We start from the raw sequence: 27241 nt of genomic DNA on the forward strand, positions 1-27241 counted from the left end.
TTTTAGTTAGTTTTTTTTGCTAAGATAATTTTAACATTTGATTTTCACAAAACTTTCTTCTATTTGTGCGTTTTTTTATAATTATTCTGACAGATCTTCATTCTTAAATCTTAAAGCTAGACAAAAATTCATAAAACTAGCCTAATTATCCATAACTTATAACTAACTTAATGGTCCCATACGGACACTCTAAGTTAAATATAACACTAACATCGCACTAACCATCATGCCACGGGTACTACTAAGATTTCCCAGCTCCTATTCTGTTATGGAAGCAAGAAGGTCAAAAAATATACGTATTTTTAAAAAGTCTTATAAAAACACGGTTTAAATTATAGATTGAATAATTTTATTACTATGCTTCAAATATGTATTTTGTTTGGACGTTAGAAGATTTTTGAAAAGCTATATAAAAATTCAAATTTAAAATAATTTATGCCAATAACAGAATCCGACGAATGAGTATCGAATGGATTCGGAGTGAGTATTTGACATTATTATTATTATACATATGTAAATGTCAAAATTAACAATTGACTCCCTCCTCATCGGATTATGTAATCAGTGTGATTATAGGTATAATACAACTGAAATTCTGAAACATTAGTGTTTGAAATACTTAAGCATTTAACGTTTTAAGATTCGTTTTGTATTCCAAAATCAAAAGTCATTGAAGTGGTTAGCATTTCTTACAAAACAAGTTACTCAAAAACTCATAAGACTTACAAGACGCATTTTTCCGAAATTGAAATAAGTTGTAGACACTAATTTAATGCATACTTAAACTTGAAGCTTGAAACAAAACAAATAATTTGAATTCGTTTTTGCAAAACCTACAAAATTGTAGGTTTGAACCTTTATAACACAGAAGAAAAAAGTTAATTGTTATAAATTGATATATCTATAAATTAAATAAGTTTTACCAAGAGAATTTAATTTTAATCAGAATAAAAAAGTACCTACAATGCATAAATATTTAAACAGAAGGTACGAAAAAAATATCTACGTGCAGTGTTTTTAAAAATAAAATTATACTGGTGGCAATTTTTAATCAAGATAATTAAAATGCTTCATAATAACTCATTTTAAATTAGCTCTTTAATAATTTATGTTTCCTACACTGATATTAAAAAAAACTAAAATCCAAGGCTATGCAAAAGACGAATTAAAAAAAAATCAATTCTGCTAACTGCGTATATTTAATTACAATTTTATATTATTTGTTCACGTATCTTATAATTTATTGTGAAATGCAATATCCCCATGATCACATTCGTTTCTTTTTATTTGTATTCTTTTCAAAACCTACCCACCACTTAAAACCTTAAAACATATGAGAAGCCCATAAGTATGTAGATGTATATAAGGCCTAAGCCACAGTGAGACGACCAATTTTCATATTATAAAACTGACAAACGTTATTTATCAGCAACTTGTTCCATCACCCAATCAAAAGCTGGGCTCAAAGCCTCGGCAATAAATCCAACCAGCTCCATTAATGGAGGCCGTACAGACAAACCAACAAAAACAACCTGCACGAATACAACAAACGTCCCCAAAGTCCAAACAAGTTGCCGCCCACAATGAGCACCAAAACCATGTATCCGATTCGATCACGATCACCCCATCAACAAAAGAGCAACCGTAACGTCTGCAAAGATCCTCTCAGCTTGTACTACACGAATGCATCAGATAGAGCGAAATGACACCACTGTTTATTTTTGTACAGACAAAAGCTCTCTCTTCATACTTCACAATCAGAATCAACTTGAAACTCGTACTCGAAACCTGAGACCGGAGACCGTTTGCAGACTGCAAACAGCACAATATCGCCCTCCAACGCTACTCACTTCTCACGTAAGTCAGTCTTAGAGTGTATCTCTTAGGTTCATCAATCAAGCGTGAGTGAGTGCAGCGGATTTTGTTTGGTTGGGGTTCCGTTCGATTCGATTCGAGTCGAGTCGATAGATCGGACTCGATCGGATTCAATTCGATGTGATGTGATAGGTCATTTGCATAAATAAAGAAGTGCGTCATTTCCGTTCGATTGGGTCATTTCTGAGTTACGAAAAATCGATTTCCGATTATTTCCTCCCGCCATTGATGGAATTTACTGTTGGTCTGTTCAAAAATTCAAATGATTCGAACTAAAAATCAGATTTTGGTGAACATGTGTTGTGAAAATTGTGTGTGTGGTGTGTGGTGAGTGGTGACATTAGGAGGAGGAAGCAAGGCAAAGCAAAGAAAAGCAAAGCGATTCAATCCGAAGGTGAGTGTACCTACATTAAAAGTTTGTTTACATTTTATAGTAGTTAAGATATGAACGGAACACCCACTGTTGCGTCGTCGTCGTTGTCGCGTCACCGTGCGTTGCTACCGCTAGTTTAAAACTTGTGTTTATATACAAGTATATCCAATTAAAGATTCGTTAGCGTTAACGTTAACATTAACATTAACACCTTCACCGAACTCACGGAACTTCAAATTCCGCAACTTTTTGTTGGAAGACTTGTTTAATTTTTTTTTTAATTTTAACGCGTAGAAAATACGCACCATTAAGAGAGCTGACGGTGTTGCTGCTGATTTAATGGCCAATTGGCCAACTGTTGTTTCTGTCACCAGAGGCAATCATTTAAATTTGCAATCAGCAAACTTCAACTACAACAACACAAAACAACTATGCGCACAGCTAATCAGCAAACAATTTGAGTGCCTGCGCTGCCTATGCGCTGTCTCACTGTGTCGGGTTGTCGTATCAAAGTTTTTTAAGATGCCCATTCATCCTGACGTCTAACTTGGGTTTTAAGTCAAAGTGGGTTTAGTCGTAACGGGGGGAAACCACAGTAATTCTCAGCCAAGAGCCCTGCTAAATTTACCCCACTATCTCACGCACCGCACCGAACGCTTCGGCTTCAGCTTCAGCTTTAGCTTCGCCACATTCTGTGAGCTATAAGGCAACTTCTGTTTCGTTAAACTTTGTTAAATTAATTTGTCTGACATTTATGTTCGATGCGGATTTTTGTTGGCGTTGCTTTTTCGCTCGTCTGATTAAGCCAGATCGATTCGCAGCGCGGGGGATATACAGATAAATTAGTTCTGCTTGGAGAGAATTGTAGAGCAACTTGGTCTAATGTATGCCAAGAAAAAAAAAACCTAATCCTGTTCCTGGACCGACCTGGCTTCGAAAGGTAACAGGATTTACAGAGTATAAACAAACCCCTTGATTTAACGGAATTGATGGGTTTGGTAAATATTTTGACTTTGCGGGCATGTTATCGCTTAAGATCGTGACGTTTAGCGAAGTCAATAAAACTGAATGCGCACGCCCGATCTTTTCCGCATATCGTATCGTAGTCTCCCGTCATTGTCGCCGTCATCGTCTTGGGGATTAGGGGAAAAACGTTAAACTGATTGAATGACCATAGGCTCCCCTCTAACTGGATTCAGACGAAAGACGACGGATAAAAACATTTTTCTTTTCTCCTTGCAAGAGATCAATTCCTTGAACAAGCTCCTCAAATAAGATTTGCATGAATGATCACTTTAGCGAGAACACACCACTGATCAGCGGCGTGCCACGCCGCCGTCCGCCGCCAACCGATTACCGATCGACTGTCTTTTAGTTGCATTTTCACACCTTTTTTCTTATATCGCCTATAAATAGGAGGAAAAGGCTTAATTGACGCTCGCGCGTCATCAAGTTTAGTGATAATGGCAATGATGGTGCTGTTAGCGCCAGTAATTCCTAAGCAATTGCTTGTACTCTTGTACAGTTCATGCGCCTAAGCTGAGCCTGAATGCGTCTATAAAGGAGCGGAAAATGTTTGCGGGGGTTACGTTAAGTCGTCGTTATAAACGAAGTCTTAATAGTTGGCTGCGCTGCCGACGACGCCGCCGCACCGCACCGATGTCGAAGACAGCGATGAACGTTGTTGTATTTTAGACAGCTAACATCCATCAATATGCAGATGAGGGTGAGTCAGTAAGTAGTCAATATTATGATTACCAGCTTGATTATATTTTAATCGAAAAATGTTTTCGAAGCCTCATGTTGAAGAAATTACTCAACTATCCATGTTGATAGTTAGTGCTTAGAACTGTCAAAGCATAGGTATCGGGTTTACTCCCTATCAGTGCCATTTAAGAGTTTTTTTTTCACGGGTACTGGCTTTTGCGATGATTTGACAGAAGTAATTCTTTTCATGAAAAGATCTTTCTCAATTAAGCCACTCAGATTTAGCATAAAAACTGTAGGTCCCCTTCATCAATGAAAAGACTGGCACAACAAAATGGTTGAAAGTTGTAAGTTACTAGGCCCTGGTTCTCTAAGGACTGTTGCACCACCTAGCTTATTTATTTATTTACTCAGTTCTTTTCAAAACATTTACAGTTCTTACAACTTTATTTCATAAATTTGCAAAAAGGGTTGAAGAAGAAGATGTAATGCCCTTACCCTTTTTCTAAGAGATCAATAAGTCTTTAATAATTTGGTCATCATACTTCTTTTCAAAAGAAATACTCAGAAATTAAAGCTTTCGAGTTTCCAAGGCATAAATAGTACATATTTTTAAAAACCTCATTCGAAATCGAGTTTTCTAATGATGGCAACCATATTTAAAAAAAAATTGCATTCTATGCAACATGCATACGTTGATTGCGTAATTAGCTAACCGAGAGGTTGATGACAAGTTATATGTTGTTTTTGTTGTTGTTGATAGTATATCCAGGGGCACATTAAATTTATAATTTAACTTCTTCACCATAATAATGATGAAAGTTATTTTATTATTCATTTTTGTTTTTTTCTTTCTTATCAAAAACTTCACTTTTGACTTAACATAAATATAGCCTCTGGTAAGATATTTAAAAAAAGGTGTTAACGTATTATGAGTGAAGCATGAGTGAGGAAGTTTATGTTGACTTGAGGCTTGATTTATATCAATTTTCAAGGTGGCTTTTGAAAGTATTACTGTTATAGACTTATAAACATTTGCCATAAACCAATATTGAGGTAGTACAGCAAGAAGGCTTGATAAAAGTGTTATTAAGCATTTGATCTTGGCTTCCTTATTTACACATATATATAAATTCGGACGAATTGTACTCAAAAGAAATAATGATCATCGCTGTTTTTAATTATTTAAAAACAACAAACGATACGCTTATTATAACTCTTTTCCATTAAAACAAATTTGAAAGGGTTTTTCGAAAGAATTGAACTTTTAATATATTGAATTATTCAATATTCAAATTTTCAGGCGTTTGCAAAAACTGCACTGGGCGACAAGGTTCTGTTCTTGGCAATAAAATTGCACTTGGTTTTGATGGTCTTAAGAGATCAGTCCCCTCAGGGGCTCTTAAAGATAAAACCATTGGGGACTTAAGAACTTTAAAATATGTTTAAGCCAGGTTTAAGCTTTAAACGGCTCTGCATGTTCGGAGTCCAATTGCGGAACCAATGGAAGCTGTTATTTTTAACTAAAAGCAAATATTTGTAGGCATATCTTTTTTATGTAAACTATTTAAACTATGAAAATTTCCAAACTCAAAAATGTAGACTCTAAGTATCTAGGTTATAATCTAAAAAAGTTCAGTTTTTAAAATTACTTGTAGGTAGTGTAAATATTTTTAAAAATCCGTAGTTCACATAGAATAGTATTTAAAAAAGAAGTTTTAGTTACCTTTCGTTCAAAGTGTAAAAACATAAGTCACTAGCTCACTAGCTCTGAAACTTGCAACTCTACTGGTCTCCAAAAACAAACACTCTGGCAAACGAACCCACATATATCTTCTAACATTTTTTTTTAATAAAGAACAGCAGTTCTGAAATGCAAAAAGCTTCACAAAAGTTGATAAATCTTAAAAGATCTATCGTATAATCGTTATCTTTATTTATGCTCTTTTCTTTGGTATTCGCCAGGTGTCGTGCGTGGCCTGCTGACTATCAGTGTCTCTCCCGAAATACTTCGATTTTCGAGCGCTTATTTGATAGTCGGATAAAAGTTGAGTTTTTAAGACTTTTTCAAGTCTATAACTTGAGGTTTTTGAAATATTGCTTTTCAAAATGTTAAAAAAAGCACACATTTGAAAGCTTTTTGAGGCTGTCTTAATTCATCAAGTAGTACTTTTTCAATAAAATTCGTATATAATAATAACAATTATCCTTCTTCATACATAAGTCGTTAGATTTTACCTTTGTAACCTAAGTCTTAAGGGAAAGCCAAACCATATAAGCTTAAACGGATTTTGTCAAAAATAGGCAAACAGATTTTAAAGTACTTTTTTTTAACGTTTAAACAAAACTATCACATCAAGTTTTTAAAATAAATATATTGAAAAAATATAAACATAATATAAAATGAAATCGGCAATAAAAATGAACTCCAAAACTTTTATTAAAAGAATCCCGAAAACGCTATTTTCAAGACTTTTCATAACTTTATTTAGATGCAAATAAAGCCTTAAAACTAATACGAGTTTTTAGAAACTAAGAAAGATTTAAAAAGAAAACAAAGACAAGGCACCCTTAACTCCGTTCTTAAAAACCAGGATGTAATAGAAAATTGGTGAGATGCAAAGTCGAAGGTGAACTTAGTACTTTTATTGTTTTGTTTGTGTGAAAGAAAATTAAAACCAAATTTTGTCAACTTGTTTTATGAGATATGTTGATAGAATTTAAGAATTTGTACAAGTTACATTCTGGTTTTTCTAATTAACAGTAAAGTCATTACTGTTCACGAATCAGAGAACCAATACTTTTACTTACGTCCAATTACATGACAAAGTTCGAGTCCCCAATAGCTCTCAACTTAATTGTTCGTCAAAGTTTCAAGCGTTAGAACTTTTCATTTCGACAAAAATCTTTTGGCTGAATTTAATAAACACGCGACTTTTTGAAACTTTTCAATATAATAAAAGGTTGGAAAATATTTACCTTCCGCTTTTTTGCTCTTTATTCAATGGTTTATAAAAAGTGTTACAGTGATCGGATTTAGTTGAAATATGCGTCGTTTTGTTCGGTAATCTGTTTCCATCTAGAAGAAAAATTCATAATACCCCCTAGTAGAACTCCCCTCCTTATTTGCGAAAAAATCGGAGAGCCACTTTTCACAAGCCTCTTTTGAGTTCAACTTTACACCACCAAGGGCTTTCGCTATGGACAGAAACAGGCTATTATCACTTGGCGCTATGTCCGGGATATATTGTGGAAGCGATTAAACCTTCCATCATCTCCCGTAGCTTTTGACAAGTCATCACCGAAGTGTGTAGTCTGGCGTTGTCATTATGGACCACTACACCCTTAATGTTGGCCAATTCTGGACGCTTCTGGTCGATCACCTGCTTCAAGCGGTCCAGTTGTTCGTAGTAGATGGTATAATTAAGCATCTGGCAGTATGGGAGCAGCTCATAGTAGATGACTGCCTTCCAATCCCATCAAACACACAGCAAAAACCTTTCTGGTCGCCAATCCCGGCTTGGCCACTGTTTGTCACGACTCGAGTTCGTTCCGTTTCCGCAGCATATCGCAAGCGTTGATTTAGTCCAGAAGGTTTTTGCGTCAAATCATGCGACACCTAAACATCAAGATTTGTTTTAATGCACCCTTCTGCAGATGGTATGAAATGGTTTAGTCACTAACTCCTGTCTCCTAGGCGATGTCACGAGATGCCACATCCCGGTCTAACTCGATGTTTTCCATGATTTGATCGGTATTCGTTGTCACAGGTCTTCTGCCTTATTAATAGTGTCGTTTTTACCATTCTCTCACGGTTCGAAGTGATAAAGTACCATCCCCCCTAACAATTAATCTCTATCGAATTTGCATTTAAGGAAAACTTTAAAATAGTGCGAATTTCGGTGTTAGCATAACTGTTGAACGCAATATAAAAAAACTTATCATCGTAGTTTTGTAGGCTATGTCAAGACCTTTCAGATGATGTATAGCATTGCCAGATACCAGCTCTGTACCGATTGGTACATGGACGCGAAATTCAAAAGATAAAAAGGCTAAAGAGAGATATTTTTCAACCTTTTAGTTGCTGTCAACATGTGTAAATATTGAATTGTATGTACATTTATCAAAAAAGAATCATTTCAAAACACCAATCTTAGACGAAAACCATTCAAACACAAAAAACAATTTTTATTTCAAAAAAAGTTAGAATATCAGAATTTAATCTATAAATTAATGTCTGCTAAAACGAAAAGTGACAAATATTTTTAATTCTGTTAATAAAATGTCAGAATTTGGAGTCAGAAAAGCTACGTGGTGCTAAAAAAATAGCAAAAAACACGTTAAAACTTAATTCCATTCAACTGAGATCTTAAATTCCTAAAACTCAAATTTTATTTCAAACCGAGTTCACAGATATTTTTTTAAATATAAAAGATTAACCAATAATGACTCGGTCAAGTCTTAAATTGTTTTTAGAACTTGTTAGGTTTTTGGAGTAAGAGTCAATCACGACATAGTTTTTACACCAAAAGGAAAATTTCAAGTTTTTTTTCAACTAAATGTAGTTTTAATTCAAGTTTTTATTTTAGTTTAAAAAAATCCCTAACATTTTGTTATAAAAACAAAATACACAATCTTGAACACAAAAAAACTATTGAAAAAATATCAAAAACTGATTACAAATTTAGTTCAGTTGTGTTTCGAGATCTTATCCAGATATTAAAAGAATAGATATGATACATTTTCAAAATCGTTACCAATTTTTTTTGAAAAATAACACGTCAAAAAAATGACATCACACTGAATTCAGATTCCAACTCAAAACTTCTTATTGGATTCATATTTAAAAATCGATTACTATGAGAGTGTTCTTGTTTACTATCGTGTTTTGCCTCTTTAAAAAATATCATATTTTTTGGAAATCAAGAATTTACAAAATATTCAGCAACTTACAACACCGACTGTTAACTGAACGGCTGCATATTTAAGTTTGAGAAACCTTTAATCTTTTGGTGTTGAAAAAGACGTTTTAGAGTAAATTTTTGGTGCTGAATATAAATTTGAGTTATTTACATTATTTTAGTATATTTTTTTTAATACATTTCAGAAACTTTATTCGTTATAAGAAGATCAAAACTATTCTTCAAACCTTTTCATATGTTTCTGTTAAAAACCCTTTAAGAAAAACTAAGAAATCTTTAAATATTTTGCGACCAAGTGAAGACTAACAAAGAACTCTGTTTTTTTTAAGAATTGTGTGAAAACATTTAAACTGAATTTTGTAGTAAGGCATTACATAGATTTTTTTGATTTTTTGGATGGTGGATTTGATGTAATGGATTCATTTTGAAATCAACCATTTTGGCAATGCAAAATAAACTGTTTGATTTATTGTAACAGAATTTCTTAACAGAACCAAAAATCGAACTAGATTATGAAAAATAATTGAGTTTAAGCCTCAAATCTAAATTTTTTTACTTTTATTTGAAACCTAAACTTTTTTCCACAAAAAAAATGAAAAACAAAAACAAGAAAGCTATTTTGAAATATATTGAAATAAAAAGGGAAGGGAAGATTTTTGCAAAATTTTCAAAAAAAAAGTTAAATGTTTGGTTTATTTTTTTATAAGAGGGTTTAAAGGTTCAGGTCTACTCACCTCTTTTAAACTACAAACAATACCTTACCCTAAAATATACTTCCTATAGTTTTGCTATACTAAGCCTAACGTTTAATGACATCTTAATATAAATATCCTTAAATCTCAAAACTAGCTTAAGATAGTCCTTAACCTATATGTAAATCTCTTTGATTCCATCTCTGACGGATTGCTCTGATTTTATTTAGTTACGCGTAATGTCTCAATAATCCACGCCTATAAGATACCTAAACAAAATCCATTCATCTTTATAGCTTCCATTTCCCCAAGTAAGGCTACAACCGATTTCAAAGCAAATAATTTCGATGTTTTATATATTTTTTGTGTCAATTTTCATTTTCAATACGAACTTGCCGCCGCCGTTCTCTGAGCTGTATACACTCCATACGTATGGCCAACATGGCACAGTGTATTTATATTTTTATCAAGCTGAACGATCGTCCCCAACTTCTTTGAATTGGTCATAAATTGCCAACCAGAACAACATAGCACACATAGCGCAGATACAAAGTTTCTCCACTTTTAACCGAGATATGTACCATATACCGCACACAATTCCCCGAGAGTTCTCAGTTCAGACTTATGTAGGTATTCTACGAGCGTTTGGATGGGATTGGAAAGACCACGAAAAACTGAGAGAAACACGAAGATAAAACATCATCACCGCCACCACTACCGCCTCCACCACCATCTCCATCTTCAATAAACGGCTCGGCTTGGCTTGGAAACAAAAATCCTATAGGAAAATCTCTGGAGATGAAAACCCTGAAAATTGTTCCCAACGTGGCATAATAATAACAATAAAAGTAAATTGGCCTGAAAATGAATGAAAGAAACAACAAGAAGAGATAAAAACAAACGAAACAAACAACAACAACAGAAAAATACTGTCCAATCGAATTGCCAATTGACGCCGCCGTATAAAGTTTTATTACATCGTCCTGGGCCTAGTCCTAGGTCTGGACCGGGGCCTATGCCTGGGTTTCGTCGAACTCCATACGGTCTGCCAACAGCAGAAAAAGCCTCCATAGGTAATCCCTATCGTTGCCGTTGACGTCGTCGTCGTTGTCGTTGGAATAGTCGTCGCCAAATCGAATCGTCCATATACCGCTTGACAAACGGCATTGAGGCCTAATCACTGATGTGAATGTTGGTCGGTTTGTTCAACGTTCACATCCCATCCACCCGCTATATGCAAACTTCTGAACGTAATACACCATCGGCAACCATCAGGAATATACCATGCAGCAACCAGGACACGAACTCTATTCAATTTTAACCTTTGGTCTATTAGTGACCATTTGCGGGTTTTAAGGGATACACATTACACACAGGTGTGTTAACTGTGTCGAATGGCTTTGAGGTTGAAGGGTAGGTGTCTAACCTACCTTTAACAAGGCAGATTTGTGTGTTGTATGCTGTCCTACTGGTTTGCTGGTGTTTCAGCAAGGGAATATACATCGTTTTATGATAAAGGACGAAAGATTACTTTGTTTTTCTATTTGTGGTGAACCTGAGTGTAAAACAGAGGGAATCGTATTTGAATATGAAGCACGAAAAAAAGTGACAACAATTTTAACTCAATAAAACTCAAATATTGTCAATCAAGAGCAAATGAATAAATCAAAAAGTACATAGAGAGTCAAGCCACAAGCTATTCTAATGAAACAAAGTTTATATACACAGCTTTTTGAGGACATGAGACATATTTACGTTGAACGAAAAGGGTCAATTAACTAAGATTGTAGTACTCTTTTTTGAAGCGAGAAAATAAAAAGAACTTGAAGTGGAAAAAAGAAAGATGTTAAGAGGGTTATAACCACAAGGTAACATTTGATTCAGGTAACCCTGAAGAAAACTAAATGAAGTTATGTTTTAGTAGATGACAAGAAAAATTGTGTTTCAACTCGATAATCCTGAATGTTGAAAGTTTGTGTCTTGATCCAAAATACTAACATTCATTGAGTTTTGAATTTTATTTGTTTGCTGAATAGACAAAAAATTAAAAAAATTGATTTCTGCTCTGACTTTGATTTGTTTGGTTCGTTTTTTTTGTTGAATATGGTCGTGTTTTAATGACACATTTTTTTAATTGCAATAATTTGGTTATTTGCAAGTCTTTTGAAGGAATCATGAGTGAATGAATAAAATAAAGCTTCTAAGTAATTTATTTCAAGAATTACTTCATTATATTTATTTATGATGAATTCCAATTAAGATAATTATATTTTGAACATTCAATATGTTAAATTTATCAACAAACGTATAAAAAATGTATCGATATCGGGTTAAATAAACAACAGCCAAAAAATAATAAAAATTAAATAAAATAAAAAAGTGAGTATAAACTTTAAAATTAAACCAAAATGGTAAGTTCAAAAAATAAGAATAACCATAGAATTAAAAATAAAATAAGTTACAAAACAATATTATAAGGTGCAATTTGGTTTGCAAAATTCAAAAGTAAAATGAAGTCGAGATCTAAATTTGAAATCGAGTGAATTTGTTTCAGGGTTCTATGTATCGATCGATTTTACAACTTCAAATGCTTTTCGAACTCACTTCAAGTGAAATTTAAGCAGCAGACATATGCATAGCCCATCAGTTAGTAAACAATTTTATTGATAATTCATAATTTGTTTAATTTCTTATATTTTTATGATCCACGAAATTCTTCAAAAATTAGTCAAGCTTCATTTTCTTTAATTGAAATGACTTCTGTTTTAAGCCAACATAAAATCTTTTTTTTGTAAAGTTTTCAAGGTTTTTTGAACAATACAGCGTTGCTGATGTGGCACGATCGTGCCATTATCACACGGAAATTTTCTCGTGGCACGGTGACACGAAAAGTTTAAATATGGCACGTTTTATTATGTCAATCTTGTTACACGTTTAGGCTTAAGTTGTTTAAATTAAAAAATATAATTGATGAAGCAATGTTCATTAATATTTCCAAATTTATGTTGATTCTCCTAAGTTTGCCTCACGGAAGTGCATCAGCAAAACAAGTGTTTTTAAGGCTAAATAATATTAAAACAAACAACAGAAAGAAATTGTCATACAAAACTATTAATGCTATAATGTCATATAATGAAATTATTAAGCCTAATAATTAATAACAAAGCTACTACTACTGTTTTTTTGTATTTTGTTGGTTTTAAAAAGTTTTAAAAAACATAGGTTTTTTTTGACTCAATTTTTGAGTTAGGTACAATTGTTTTCATAATTCTTTTATAATGAGTTTAAATTTTGGTCAAAGCAATTAAAACAATTTTTCAAATTCAAGTTGTTGCTTTTTAACTTCCAATTGAAAGTTATTGCAATCGTTTTAATTTTTCAAATTGAAAATTTTGACATTTCTCGATTTTAAAGGTCCATGGTTCTCAGAAAGATGTTTGTGTGTAGGTACATACATTCACATGTCAAAAGGTTGGGATACCATCTTTCGTTTGCAATATCTATAGAACCAGCAGCAGTTCTACAAAAACTATAAATAAGGATATTCGAAAAAGGCTTTAAAAAAATGAATTGAGAACAATTAAAGAAACTGACTCTCAACTTATTTCTTCTTAAACAAAAGATTGTTGTTAACTTTCAGTTAAATTGTTCTTTTTTACATGACTAACAAAATTCTTCTAAAAACACCACAATTAGTTAGTTGAACTTGAATTTACCATTTAGCTTATTGCAAAATAAGTACTATTTCATAGGGAAGTACTGGGAAGTTTTGAGTATTGGTCGCACCTCAGATCTTATTTTTTAGGTTTTGTGAGCCTACTGGCTGACTGCACGGGCTATAACGAATTCAGGCTCATCGTTTTCATTCCGGGGCGAAACGTTATGGTTCGCCAACGCGCATTTTCCATACCTTAACATTCCCAAAAGAACTTGTAGGGAGCAACACACCCTTAACCAGATTGAACATATTACGATCAACGCTAAACACACTTCCACTATCATGTATATCTAAGCTTTCCAAGAACCTAACATTGGCTCTGACCACTGCTTATTTTTTCGGACCTAAGGCAAAACAGAGAGATGCTGGGAGAAGAAACCCCTGGTTTGTTGAGGAAAGTAAGCAGCTTATGCAGCCAAATAACAGGACGCCAATCGACGATGAATAGAAGAACGAAGGCTGTTTAAAAGCTCTAACAGCTGAAGAAGAGAGAAGAAAATCGAATTCTCAGAAGGAAAAAGAAGATTTTGAGAAGTTTAGATGCAGAAATAAAGTTTTAAGCTTTATGAGCAGATGAAACTAAAATCTCAAATGCATAAATCTCGAAAAAGGCTGTAAAAGACGAAAATGGAAGCATCATAGTAGAACGGCAGTCAATGCTGTATAACGGCGACAACAAACCGAATTCCGCTGTCAAGCAGGATAACCTATTCAATATAGACAATGAAAGCCAACAATTCGGCCTTCACGACTTAGATGAAGCAAAGATTGCCATATTAAAACTGAAGGCTAAGAAAGCCGCTGAAGCAGATGACTTGAATGCCGATCCTTACAAAGCTGCTGGAGCTAATTTTGTTAAGGTGCATGTCCCTACTTATCTGTCAAACATGGTCGGAAGAAGCATGCCTAAGTTTTATTTGCCTGATACTAAAAAAAAGAGACACTCAACTATAGAGAAATTAGTTTCCTTAACATCTCTTACAAAATCTTCTCTACCTAAAGGGCTATCGCAATACAACCTTACAGGACCATAAAAGTGTGGCTTTAGACAAGGAAAGTCCACAGTCGATCAAATATTCACATTACGACAGATACTGGAAAAACACACAAGAACATCAAATCGAAACCCACCACCTTTTCCTCGATTCCAAGGCCGCATTTGTCAGCATCTGCAAGGAGGAACTGCAAATAGCCATTTCTAGTTTTGGCATCAATGCCGAACTCGTCCTTTTGTTCAGATTGACCATCGAGAAATCACACTACAATATAAATGTTGGAAATAACTTAACCAAATACATCGATGTCAAAAATCACTTTACACCAAATGATGTTTTTTTTTACAAGCGCACACGCAAGCTGATAATAAAAATAAATAAAATAGGTGGCGCAACAGTCCATTGAGAACTAGGGTCTAGTGACTTACAACTCTCAATCATTCCTGTGTGAGTGTAATGTTGTCAGGAATGGAGGGGACCTACAGTTAATATGCCAAATCCGAACGGCTAAATTGAAAAAGCACTTTTCATGACAAGAATTACTCTTGACGGATTTGTCAATTAATCGCAAGAGGCAGTACACGCGAAATTAATTAAGGTGGAAAATTCAGGGATTGAACCCAAGACCCCTTGCATGACAGTCCAACGCACTAACCATCATGCTACTGGTACTACTCAAGGGGATAATACTACCCTTAATATGTAGACACAGTGTGAGCACTAGGAAAGGGAGAGAGGAGTTGAAAGGATATGTCGGTGCACATTTGTTTGGAATTCCTGAATATTGCAATGGCTAGGAAAGACAAAGTGTGGCAAGGTATTCCACATTCGCGTAGTACGGCTACAGAACGATTATCTGCACTTGAGAGTATCACCAAAGTTGTGCTCGAGGATATATAGATGAGCATTCCTAAAAGCGTGAGTATTACGCTTGAACTGTTCAAGGAAAGGAATGCAACTGGCTATTTCTCTAGAGCATAAACCTTTAAATTAACGTTAAAAGAGGGCGAGATGTGCTGCCGTGTGATTTCTTTAAAATCGTCCTTAATAGAACAATGCAAAGCTCTCACTCACAGCTCTAGAGGCACTATCTAAAAAAGTCTGTCCAATTACTAGCCCTAAATGCGTGAAGAAAAATTCACAAGTTGGGATAAAAGTTCCTTAAATCAATATGAATTGGCATTCAACATTTTTAATACACTTTTAATGAGAAAAAGTTAAAATACAATTTCAAAAAGTAACCTATTTTGAAATGTTGTAATTTACTCAAGTATAAAAGACTCCCTAAACAGAGAAACATGAAACCATTCCAAAGCCATTATTAAAAAAAAAAACAATGAACATATTTCAAAACATTCATACGGTCCATAAGAAGGTGCGTTTACTATCATTAAGGCAAAACTAATTCCTGACTAATTTTTACACATTAGATACTTGCTATCGTAACGTATTATCTCAAAGCCTGATTAATATAATATCAAGTTTAATTTGTTAAGGAATTCAAAAGCTAGGCATCAACATATTTAAATATGAAAATTCGCAAGCACATTATTCAATTCCATAAAAATAACTCCTTTAAAGTCGTCCTCGCACAAATAACAACAAAACAGCACATTTTAAACAATTAAATTTCCTCGTATTATTTTCACTAACTGTCAACACCAAGTGTCCGATTTCATTCACTTTTATTATTTTATTTAATGAATGGTCAACCATTAAGGAAAACAAAAATAAATCAACTTTCCCACTTTTTGACAAATTCATTCGATGGGCGTCTCTTTATATGAAGGTAGTGTACCTACACTACACATATTTTCTTCTATATCAATCGACATCAGAAAATGTTTGTTTTTATTTTTCATTTTCATTTTTTTTTTTAACTAAAAAGGGCAAAATATGTGAAAGTGTCGAAACAATTTTCCGGTTCACTTGGAAATGCTTTATAGGATTGGTTTATGTCTTAACTTGGAGGACGTACGGTTGGCATGTAGTATAGAATCGTATATAGGATAGGAGCTGATGTATTATAGAAAAATGTTGGCGACACTGCAGTAGGTAAACATTTTCATTTATCAATTAATCATGAGCCAAATAAATGAATGAAATGAAAAGCTGTCTTTGCCACCTTCGGACACGAATTTTTACAATTTTTTTTATTTTTTTTATTTTGGCGCAGAGATTTTACTCCGATATATGTTTGTACTTATCTCCATTTTTAGTAGAATCTAAAGTAAACAAAAATAAGAAGAAAAAACCGTAAAAACTTTTGCTCTGGAATTGCTAATATGGGTGTGAAAGGAGGGAAAAATAACAACAAGATATAAACTGACAAAATCAACTTAAACTTAAAAAAAAATGTTAAACTAATTAAAAACAACGAACATACTCATCCTTGCACCTTAAAGAACATCTACTTTAACAACCATTTCAAGAAAGAGAAGATCTGCCAGCAACAGGCATGATGCCACGAATCCTAGAGAATATAAGTACATGCATGCTGAACAACAATTCCGGACCAAAATTCGTGTTCAATAAATTTTAAACAATGTTTGTTTATTTTGGTTTTATTCTGGGTCCTGTTTGTTGTGGCAACTTAGAGTTGGATGCTTGCAACAAAAATTCATCTTCCCATCAATGGTACACGGAAAGAAAACTAAGTTTTGTTATTTAATCCCATTCTCAAATCTATACTATATTAATATTATAATTAGGAATGTCAGCTTGCTTGTGTGTTTGTTTGCTTGTTTGTCGGTTCTCCACGTCGCAACGGAGAAATATTTTGACATGATTTTTTGTGTAGAGGTGGTTTTGGGTTTAAAGAATGTATTAAGCTACTTTAAACCGCAGTTAAATATTTAATTATCAGCTTATTGAAGCAGATCTACAAGTTACACTTACAATAAAGTACTTATTAGTAGCATATTGTTAAGAGCTGCTTGCTTTTGGGTTATTATCGTTGCTAGGGCGTTTCCTATAATGAAATTTAATACCGAAACTTCATATGCTAAAACACTATTAAAAATAGAAGATGGATGGTTAAAAACCTACATAGAGGAAACATACATGACGATCAATTTCTTTGCCAATAAATTTTCTTTGAGAATAAATTTCAAACATTGAATTATCGAACAATTCTAAACATAAAATGAAGATTTACACATTTTTGAAATACACTTGATTGTGGAGAGTAACAGCTTGTATATCATATTTTCGAGGAAACGGTCAAAGTTTTAAAACTATTTTTTAGCTCTAAAAATAATGAAAACAATCTTTCTTGCTTGTGCCTATAACATTCTTCTTTTTCAACTAATATTTTAAAATTGTCTTCTACAAAGAAACTTAAATATGCAGTTAGTTACAATTCTTATTTACACAATCCAATAAGAAATCATAATATTCTACGATTATTTTATTGAAAAGCACAGAAAAAAAATTGAAGTGCGAAGAAATGGAACGCCATTAAAAACAATGGGATACTGCCTTAAAATTCAATGTTTAACTTTATAAAATGTTAAAACTTTACAAGTCATGTTCAAGTTTAAACAGTTTCCTTTACAACTCTTAACAAGTCATGTTCAAGTTTCAACAGTTTCCTTTACAAGTCTTTAATGGTCAAGCTGTGTTTAATGATTGTTACGTTAGTGACATAAGACCTATGATTTATCAACTTTTTCCAAAAATACCAAAGTACTATCTCATCTAAAGTATTATCGTTTGTCGAAATTTGGTTTGTAGCCTTTGACAGGACTTGATAAAAAAAATTGGTTCATTAGAATAATATTTTTTTTTTCTGAGTGTAATAAAGGAAACGATCTTTTCCCGGAGCTATCCCTATCCAATCGAATCCAATGCAATCCATCCGCCACATTATACTCTCTGTACCGCTCTGTAGTCCGGTGCCAATAATTTTGTCTGATATGTAAATAGATAAGCATCATGAAATCACTATTAAGACACACTGGCTTCAGTGCAAAGCTTATATATATGCAAATCTACCTAACCTACGATACTTATGCGCGGTGCGATTGCAATTGAATTCGTTGCTTAATTCCTCTGTCGTGGATGCTGTCCCGCGAGCTGCCATCAACCACCCTCTGTTGCCGTTGCGCTGTTTGGCTGATGCTGATGCTGCCACTGACCGTCCGTCCTGATGGTTAACATGTTGCCACAACCAGCCGGTCGTGGTGTCCCCCTATGAGCAGCGCGGGGTCAACTCGATCACTGACTCTTTAAGTCTCCTCAGAGGCTTTCCAGGCTCAGAGGCTATGTGATGATAGTGAATAAAGAAAAAAAAAAAAAAAAACTAAACATATGAAATTGACAAGGATTTTCCCCTGGTTCTATCTCTATCCTTGCCTTATGATGGCTAAAAGATAGATTTTCCTTCGGCATCACCCTCTGCTTTCTGCTATTGTAAAAATTTTGACTACGTTTATGTCATTAATCATATTTGGAATCGGTCAGCGAAATCTATCTTTTTTATAGCGCGCTCTTGCATTAACCATAACACAGCAGTTGGTTTTTGGTGAGCGGTGTTTTATGTGCGCGCAAGTATCTACCACCACCAGAGGTCACCTCGGGCGCAGTGGAAACGATGTTTCTTTTGCCACCACACTGTATAGGATTTCGTTTTGTTTTTTTTCAAACTATGTTCCGTTTGTACATTGTTTTTTTTTTGTTGTATGTAGGTACTTTTTATGGTTATGGCCCGTTCCGCAAAAGGGAGAGAATTATGGGATTTTAATAGAGTTGTTGCACTGTTACTTATCGACAGTTTTGCACAGTTTTTATTTATTGTCGCTGGAATTGCAGCGAATTTATATGCGTTAGTTTAGTATAATGCCGACTGTGACCAACACGACATAATACAGTGGGACAAATTAAGCAATTCAATGGAAAATATTTTAAACAATTTTTTGTTTAAAGTTTAACAATTCTTGTAACCATGCTAGAAGTTTTTGGTTATATCCCTGCCTGTGCCTATTCCAATTTTTTAAACGAGTATTATCTCTTGCGATTGACAAATAATGGAAACTGATTTCTCAAATATGCCACTAGACCCTAGTTTTCTACTAACTGTTGTGCCACCTATTTTGTTTATTTTTAATTTGAACGAATTGTCATGAACATCGTCTTATCAGATCAAGAAAATCAAGGAAGAATTGTTTGAACAAAAAGTTGTAAAAGAATGCAATCCTTCATAAATTGAAAGATTGCACTTATTCAATTTTTTGAGAGTGCAATCATGAACTGATGAAAAACCTATTGCAATATGTTCATTTTTTAGGAATCAATTGAGTGGATTCATCTGAAACTTCATGTGTTTAATTTAAGTCATTTCATTCAATTGAAATCCATACCTACAGAACGTAGAAATGTTATGCCATTTTCGGGAAGATCTCATTATACATTTTTGGAAATACTTAATTTCCAATTGTTTACGAGTAAAGTTTAATTTTCAATACTGAGAGCAATTAAAATAAAGAATAATAAAAATATTTCAATATTTTGAATTTCAGTACAAAAAGATCCAAATACACCTTTTAAAAGAAACTTTCTAATTTATATTTATCAGCCATAAAATTGGGTTCATGCACAAAAGTTTAACAATTTTTGATGTAAAAAATTGTGTACTTTATTTAATTAAAGTATATAAATATGGTTTCTTGATTTTCAATAACAATAATATGTACAATACTTTTAATTTTATAACTTAGCTTAAAATTAAATTTGATAGGTTCTCATGATCTTAAACTCAAAGAAAAAGTAAACTACATACTACTTTAGATAGATAATAATCAATACAGAAAACTAAACCTAAATAGTACAGGACCAAAGACTCAATCCTGAGGTTCACCATTAGTTTTTGACTTAAAATTGAACAGTTCTAGTCAAAATTCTAGTTAAAAAGCAAGAACAAAGAAAGATTGATTATAATTTTTCGAATGTTGGAAGCTACAACTCTATGATATGATATAAATGGCTTTAAGAGAAGTAAAATTTTATGAAAAAAGTAATTTTTGTATGGAGTTATTTAAAACCCCAATTGATTGATCCAGCAAATTTATTTTCGATATCATCATAATTATCAAAATATTGAAAATATCAAAATGTTAGCTCCAATCATTAAAGATATCACCTGTCAAAGGAAGGTTTTTCAGGTGTAAAATGACCAAATGACTCGAATATCAATTTTTAGGGTGGTGAGTCACGCCCTCTTCCTCCCACAAAAATAACAATATCGGTAGATTTTGGCTATTTACTTTTTTTTGTCATATAAAATCTTATATTATTTCAATTAGTGGTGCTGAACCACCCCCTCCCCCTCCCACAAGGAAAAAAACTATATTTCTAGATTTTGGCAGTTACAATTTTTTTTATAGTTAAAGCTATCATTGAAATAAATCCGGAATAAAACTTCAATGAATATTTGACTAACTTTCAGAAGCTCGTCATCTCTTTTAAGACTCCTATCATATTCTCTTCCGTAATGTAATTAGATCCAAGGAAAGCTCTACTACTTTCTCCTAGCACAGGGCATTTTCCTAAAAAGTTAAAAACATCTTCTCTTTCTCTTCGGTTGCTTAAACTGTATTTCCCGGGTCGATCCTCCCTATGCGGAATATATTTGAAATGCAATAGCTTACCTTAAAAGTCTTAAAACCATGTAATTTGGTGTGTTGTTTAATAAAGAATCTTAGAAGTTTTTCCACACTTTTGTATTGTTTGTACCCACAAACGTGGGGTTAATTCGAAAACAGCGCAATGCCATCGGCATAGAATAGTGCTTTGTTCGTTGTCCCGGCGAATTCCACTCCTCCACCAATAATGTCGGTAAGGTCATCCACAAAGAGCGTAAATAAAACAGAACTCAATGCACACCCCTGCAGGACGCCTGTTTGAATCTGAAAGCATTCAGAGATTTCCCTTCCATTCCAAACCGCGGCTTTACTATCATTTTATATATTTCTGAGGACTTTACCGAATTTCCTGGACATTCCTAGTCCATAAAGTTTGTATAAGAGCGCATTTCTGTCCACTGCATTAAACGTTGCTTTAAAATCCACGAGGAAAAAGTAAAGTTCCTTTTTGTTTCGAAGGAAGTTCTCGGCAATTTTTTTAAGGACAAAAATTTGATCGATCGTGGAGTAACCGGCTCTGAAGCCGGCTTGAAACTCCTTCAATAAACCATTATGTGTAATCCACAGATTAAGTAGTCTTTGCAAAATCACCTTAAATATTTTGTATGAAACGTTTAAAAAACTTCCTTTTTTGTGGATCGGAAAGATTAAGCACTCCTTAAATTTTTCTGGTATAGATCCACAATCCAAAATATAGTTACATTTCGCTGTAATATTCTTTATCAGCTCATTGGTGCCGTACTTGTAAAATTCAACAGGAATTCCGTCGAAATTTGCCACTTTGCCATCTTGTAAATTGTTTAAAGTATTTAAAATTTCTGCAGTAGTTATTATCGCATCCAGTGTACTATTTTCAGTGCACGGCATGCATGGGATTCAAAAGCTCTTTAAAATGCAGCAAAAGAACGTTAGATGTTAAGTCTCTATGCATCTTATACTCATTTCCATTCAGTCTTTTCACCGCTTTCCAAAAATTCATTGAATTCTTGCATTGTGCATTTGTGCAAGTCTCCCAGCTTCTTCATTAAAAAAAACTACGGACAAGCCGATATTATGCAATTTGCAATAGCGCTCAAACCAGAATTGATTCCCTGACTTAGCGAAAGGTTTAGGTTTCTCTGATATTCAGCTGCCTTGTTAGAATTCCATTTCAGTTTTGTTAAAAACCGTAGATTTCTTGTACCGGAATCATCATTGGTAACAACTTGCATCATTGTAATAATAGGTAAATGAACCGAGAATGGTATCGCGTCCACTATGAAAAGAAAGTTTCAATTTTAAAAACATTTTGTCCCAATGTATGACACGTTCGCAAATCACAGCGAATTGAATATTTTCGTGGAATTGCATTCTAAGTGCCGCACTTAATCGCAGCAAATGCCCTATTCGGCAATAATATACCTAATAATAATTCCATATGGATGGCTTGGCGTGTTGCATATATGTAGGAGTTACATATCTCTGTCTATAAATATTTTGTGTGCGCGCGCGAGAGTTGTTGCAAAGCGAAAGGGTCAAATGTCGATTCGATTGCATTCGCATTCGCAATACTCTATCGATTGCGATTGCGATTCGCGCTCATGATTCATGCCACAAAATTTACAAAAACAGAAGATTATAAGTTTGTTCTATCGCTGTTACAGTCACAGTCGCAATACACAGGACATTGTTGTGTAGTTGATGATGGGTTGGGATGTGATGCGATGGGATGCGATGCGATGCTACATTGCTGTAAAATGCTGCACAGAGCAATAATCAAGAAATAACCATCAATCATTTAAGAAAATAGCGATGGAGATATGCGCTATCGGGGCTCTATAGTTCATAGCTCTGACTCTGACTCTAGCTCTGGCTCAGGGTTAGATGAGATTCAGTCCATAAATTGTCAGTTTGGAAAACATCTTCCTTCTACCATTTAACCGATCCGCTTCTATGCGATGTGAATACAAAACAGGCAATTCAATTCCGCACACAGTAGCTGATGAAGCTGGTAGAAGATACTATAACATAAGAGATGCCTTATGCCTTTCATCTCAGAACCATCTGAGGTAGGTACTAGAAAATATCAAGAATTCAGTATATCAGAGCGGGTGGAGTTTAAGGATTTCGAATAAGTATCTTCTGATGGCTTCCTTGCAAACAGACTACGACGACAATGATGCTGATGATGATGATGACGACGAAGTATATATACGATTGTCAAAGATTGTTGGTCGCGGTCCGGTCGGTCATCGTTATGGAGATATTGGACGATGCGATAGACAGGACAATGTATTCATATTTTTGATGAATTTCTTGCATAGAATGCTAATGCAAGAGCGTTCCATTCAGTAGCAAATAGCAAGTAGCAACCATCACCACGAGCGACACACGACTACTTGGTGAGTAGGTACATTATGCGACTCTTCGGATCGGATGCCATTTGGTTTTGGTTTGGATTTGGTGACCCAATCCGATTGGATTATAAACTCACCATCAAGTGCTTGTCAACTTGAGATTACAGTACAGCTATAACCACTAACCATCCAGCCAGAGCCATCAGCTATGAGACTATAGATTATACTACATGTTTAAAGAGACCTACTGCACTGCTCCTGCGTCGGTCGTCTTGCTTTTAGGTGTGAATTTATCATAAACTCAAGCCATATACCGACCAAGTAATCTTGATTTTCCACAAAAGTTGTTTTATGCAAAACAGTTCGCATTATCCAAATTGAATGGTCCTGGGGTTACACTTACTTCACATTCAGATTCACACAACTATTATAAAAATGCTCTTTGCTGAATCTAAAGTGAATCTAAAGTGAACGATGGTGGTCTTGAGTTTCTCTCTCTCTAGTATAGAAAATAATATACTTAGGTACTTGGTAAAAACATTTTATTTTGAATATGTGATGCAAATAAAATCAACGAAAAATTATTGGAAAATACGTCGAAGATTCAAATCTAAACAACACCTGCAAAGTGGTGCAATCGAATCGCAGAAGTTGCTACTGGTTTTTCTTTTTCACTCTTAGGACAACGACGACGACGCCGCACCGCCGACCGACGATAGATGGACGGGCGAAGAAGATGAAGCTGAAATGATGTTCAGGAGTCGCAGTCGGAGAGTCGTGTCACTGCGGTGGCATTCAATTCAAATTATTGGCAATTTTAATGGGGATAATGTGATGTTCCCACGTGATGATGATGATGATGTGTGTTATGTGGCAGCGGTGGCGGCGGCGGTAGTGCCGGGTGGTATAGGGGGCAGCAGAGGCCATAGCCTCGCAAAGTGACTTCTTTGAGATTTTGCAACATTCATTTCCATACTCCCATCATCATCAGCACATAAGTGTTTTTTTTTTGTTTCTCAAAATTTTTTCACCAATCTTATTTACGTGCCAGAATTTTGACATTTCTCTCAGAGAAGGGACGACAACGCGACGAGGGCAAGGGGAGAGATTTTCAATATATTTTCATCTTTTATATACAAAAAAATAAAGACGTTCGAATCATTAAGACCTTTTTTTGGTTTCCTTTTTCATATAGTTTTTAGACAGTTTTGTTGCTTTTGTGGAGCTGTATGCTTAAACATGGACACAAGGCGAACAACGTGCTCTGTTTTCGAAATGAAGATCCTTATTTTGGAAAGTTTATTTTTCAATGAAGGCCCAATGCTGGTATCTTTGTAAATTGTATATGAGCTGAGTATATGTAAAGACAAACAACTTGTATCTTCGAGTATCTATCTAAGAATCATGTGTTGATTCAATTAAAATTCAAGCCCTTGCCTAGTTGAGATAAATTGGAAAGCAACAGCAGAGCAAAATGTGATGTCTTTCTAATGTCTTTGTGGGGTGCGGGTGCCTCGACTTGAGGCGTTAGGCCCTTTTTTTTGGAAGCTTTTATTATACACCAAAATGAAGGCAAATCGAAAGAACGTCCATTTCTTTCTTTGTTTAATAGAATTGTATCTTCAATCTTTAATTTATGGATCTAAAAAATATATGCGTACTGTTTACATATATTAAACAATTTTGGAACAAGGCAAAATGAATTCAAGTGCAAATGGTTTGAATATTATCTATACCAGCATAGATACTCGTATATACATAGTTGGTAATGAAATGTTTTACTTTTGGGTATAACAAGGTTACTTATAATAGATATTTTAACTTGGGTTTGATATTCAAATCTTTCAAGATGTTCAACACCAATAAAAATGCTTTATACTCGTTTATACATATGTACATACATAAATATTTTGAGTACGTGAGGATGCTTTGTATAGTGAATAATTGTGTCTACTTCCACTTCGAGTGATATAAGAAAATAAAGGTTTATGGACTTTATATACGATATTATTGATGTAGGATATTTTTAACCACGTGGGAGATTTATAAGCTTAAAGAATGATGGATGTCGAGAAGTGGGAAATTTTATATTGTTTGTGAAGTTTACACCAGAAATGAGAATTGAGATTAGAATGTTTTTTTAAGTCGATAACTTCTTCGATGGGGGATTTGGAGAAGATACAATCTGTGTTAAGTGCACTATTGCTCGATGATTTAAGATTTTAAGTGATGTTATCTTTCTAAAGCCTTAGAGGACAACTGATTTTGTTTTATTGTTTAGAAATCAGTAATGTCTCCCATTTCAAGAAACTTAAATCCCTTTTTCAAGCATTATTGTGACAAATTAAAAATGTGACTTGATAGTTAAAATCTGTAAAACTATCCCATGTTGTTGCAACAATAATAAACTTATGATTGAGTTAGAAAAAAAGTAGACTAAGGTAACACTGAATTAAAATTCAAATAAATTAATTAAGTAAATTATTATGCTCCAGGTTAAACTAAAATTGGGTCATAATTTCATAAAGATGAATAATTGAAGCTAAACGTTAATTTTAATTTACCAGATACCTTATTGATGCGATTTGTTAACACTGACAGTTTAAGATTATATTCGAAACTAATATTTTTAAGCACTTTACGTTGTTTTATAGATTACAAAAATTATGTTTTTTTTGTTTGTATACTAATGTAAATTTTTTAGTATCCGTGGCTTAGTGGTAAATGTGTAAGAATAGTTGAAAATTGTAAGTCACTAGGCTGAAATTCTCTACGGACAATTGCGCTGGTTATTTTATTTATTTGAACGTAGGAATAGGCAAACCAAGAAAAAAATGTTCAGCCGCAATGAATATAAATGAGCTAAACAGTAAATTTGCTTCTACACCTTTCATAACTCCAAGAGATCATGTATCTCTGAATACCATTTCACCACCTACAGACACTTTTTTCAGTTTCGATTGTGTGAATGCCTTAGTTGAAAGTTGCATAAGAATAAAGTCAAATGCCACAGGTGCTTTAAATCGGTTACATTATAAATGAAGTATCAAAACATTTGTATGATGATAATGACATTCATTCAAATGTACAAAAGCTGTCCTTTGGGTTTAATTGACGACTGTGTTTTCACCCTGAACCAAGAACTGGAACAGATATACTACTGAGCGTCTTGCAATGGGTTGATTCTCAAAGCAAGCAAATGCAAATGCTTGGTAATATCAAGAAAAGAGCTGGATTTAAAATACTTTCCTTCCATAATTCTAAACGAGAACGCATTAGAATTTGTAAGTTTTATTTAAAACCTAGGTACAATCTTCAATAGACCTGGATTTATCACATCAACCAATTGATAGGTAAAATTTACGGAACGCTTAGAACGCTGTGACTGCCCAAAACATCACCCCATTTAAAACCAGACTAATGCTAGCAAGGACCCTTTTAGTACTTGTTCTCACTCATGGATCTGACATTTTTTACAACTACGATTCCATCAGAATCGTAGTTGCCGAGATGGGATGAGGCCATACTAAGTATGATTGTCATAAGTTAGGTAAGGCTAGGATAATACTTTTTAAGAAGAAGATAGGTTACTGCAACACATTTTTACGTACGATTTTTTTTGTTTTTCTTCCTAGGTCAGAACGTAAGGATTTTTTGGGTTTGAGAGTCGTGAGCACACTACATATAATTTTTTATGGGAAAAATAGTCTTTTTTCCAAATTTACACCTCCAACTTTCAGCGTTTGCCCCTGAGCTTTATGTATTGTTATTGCAAATGCTGTTTTCAGAGGACTGCACTCTTTTAAACTGAACCGGCAAATCGGTTGGAATTATCGGAATGCGGGAAATTAAAACATTTTTTCCTTTTGCTATTCCAGTCGTTTTTATAGCTTTTGTAATATTTTGCCCTAGGTGAGAAATCTGTAGCCGCGTACCATTACAAAACTTTGGTGCATCAAGATTTCTCATTAACAGGACTGGA

General features: G+C 34.1%; 1 protein-coding gene and 1 long non-coding RNA gene across 2 annotated transcripts in view; one reads left to right on the top strand and one right to left on the bottom strand.

The window, feature by feature from the left end:
- LOC129953881 (serum response factor homolog) overlaps positions 1–27241 on the bottom strand; it is a 220768-nt gene that overhangs the window by 58844 nt on the left and 134683 nt on the right. The window lies entirely within an intron of this gene.
- Positions 1824–27241, top strand: part of LOC129953882 (uncharacterized) — an 84416-nt gene continuing 58998 nt past the window's right edge. Inside the window, exon 1 of the long non-coding RNA XR_008782606.1 lies at positions 1824–2269. This is a non-coding gene — a long non-coding RNA (uncharacterized LOC129953882). The remainder of the gene's footprint in view (positions 2270–27241) is intronic.

This window comes from Eupeodes corollae, chromosome 1, assembly GCF_945859685.1.
Source record: "Eupeodes corollae chromosome 1, idEupCoro1.1, whole genome shotgun sequence".
NCBI lineage: Eukaryota > Metazoa > Arthropoda > Insecta > Diptera > Syrphidae > Eupeodes > Eupeodes corollae.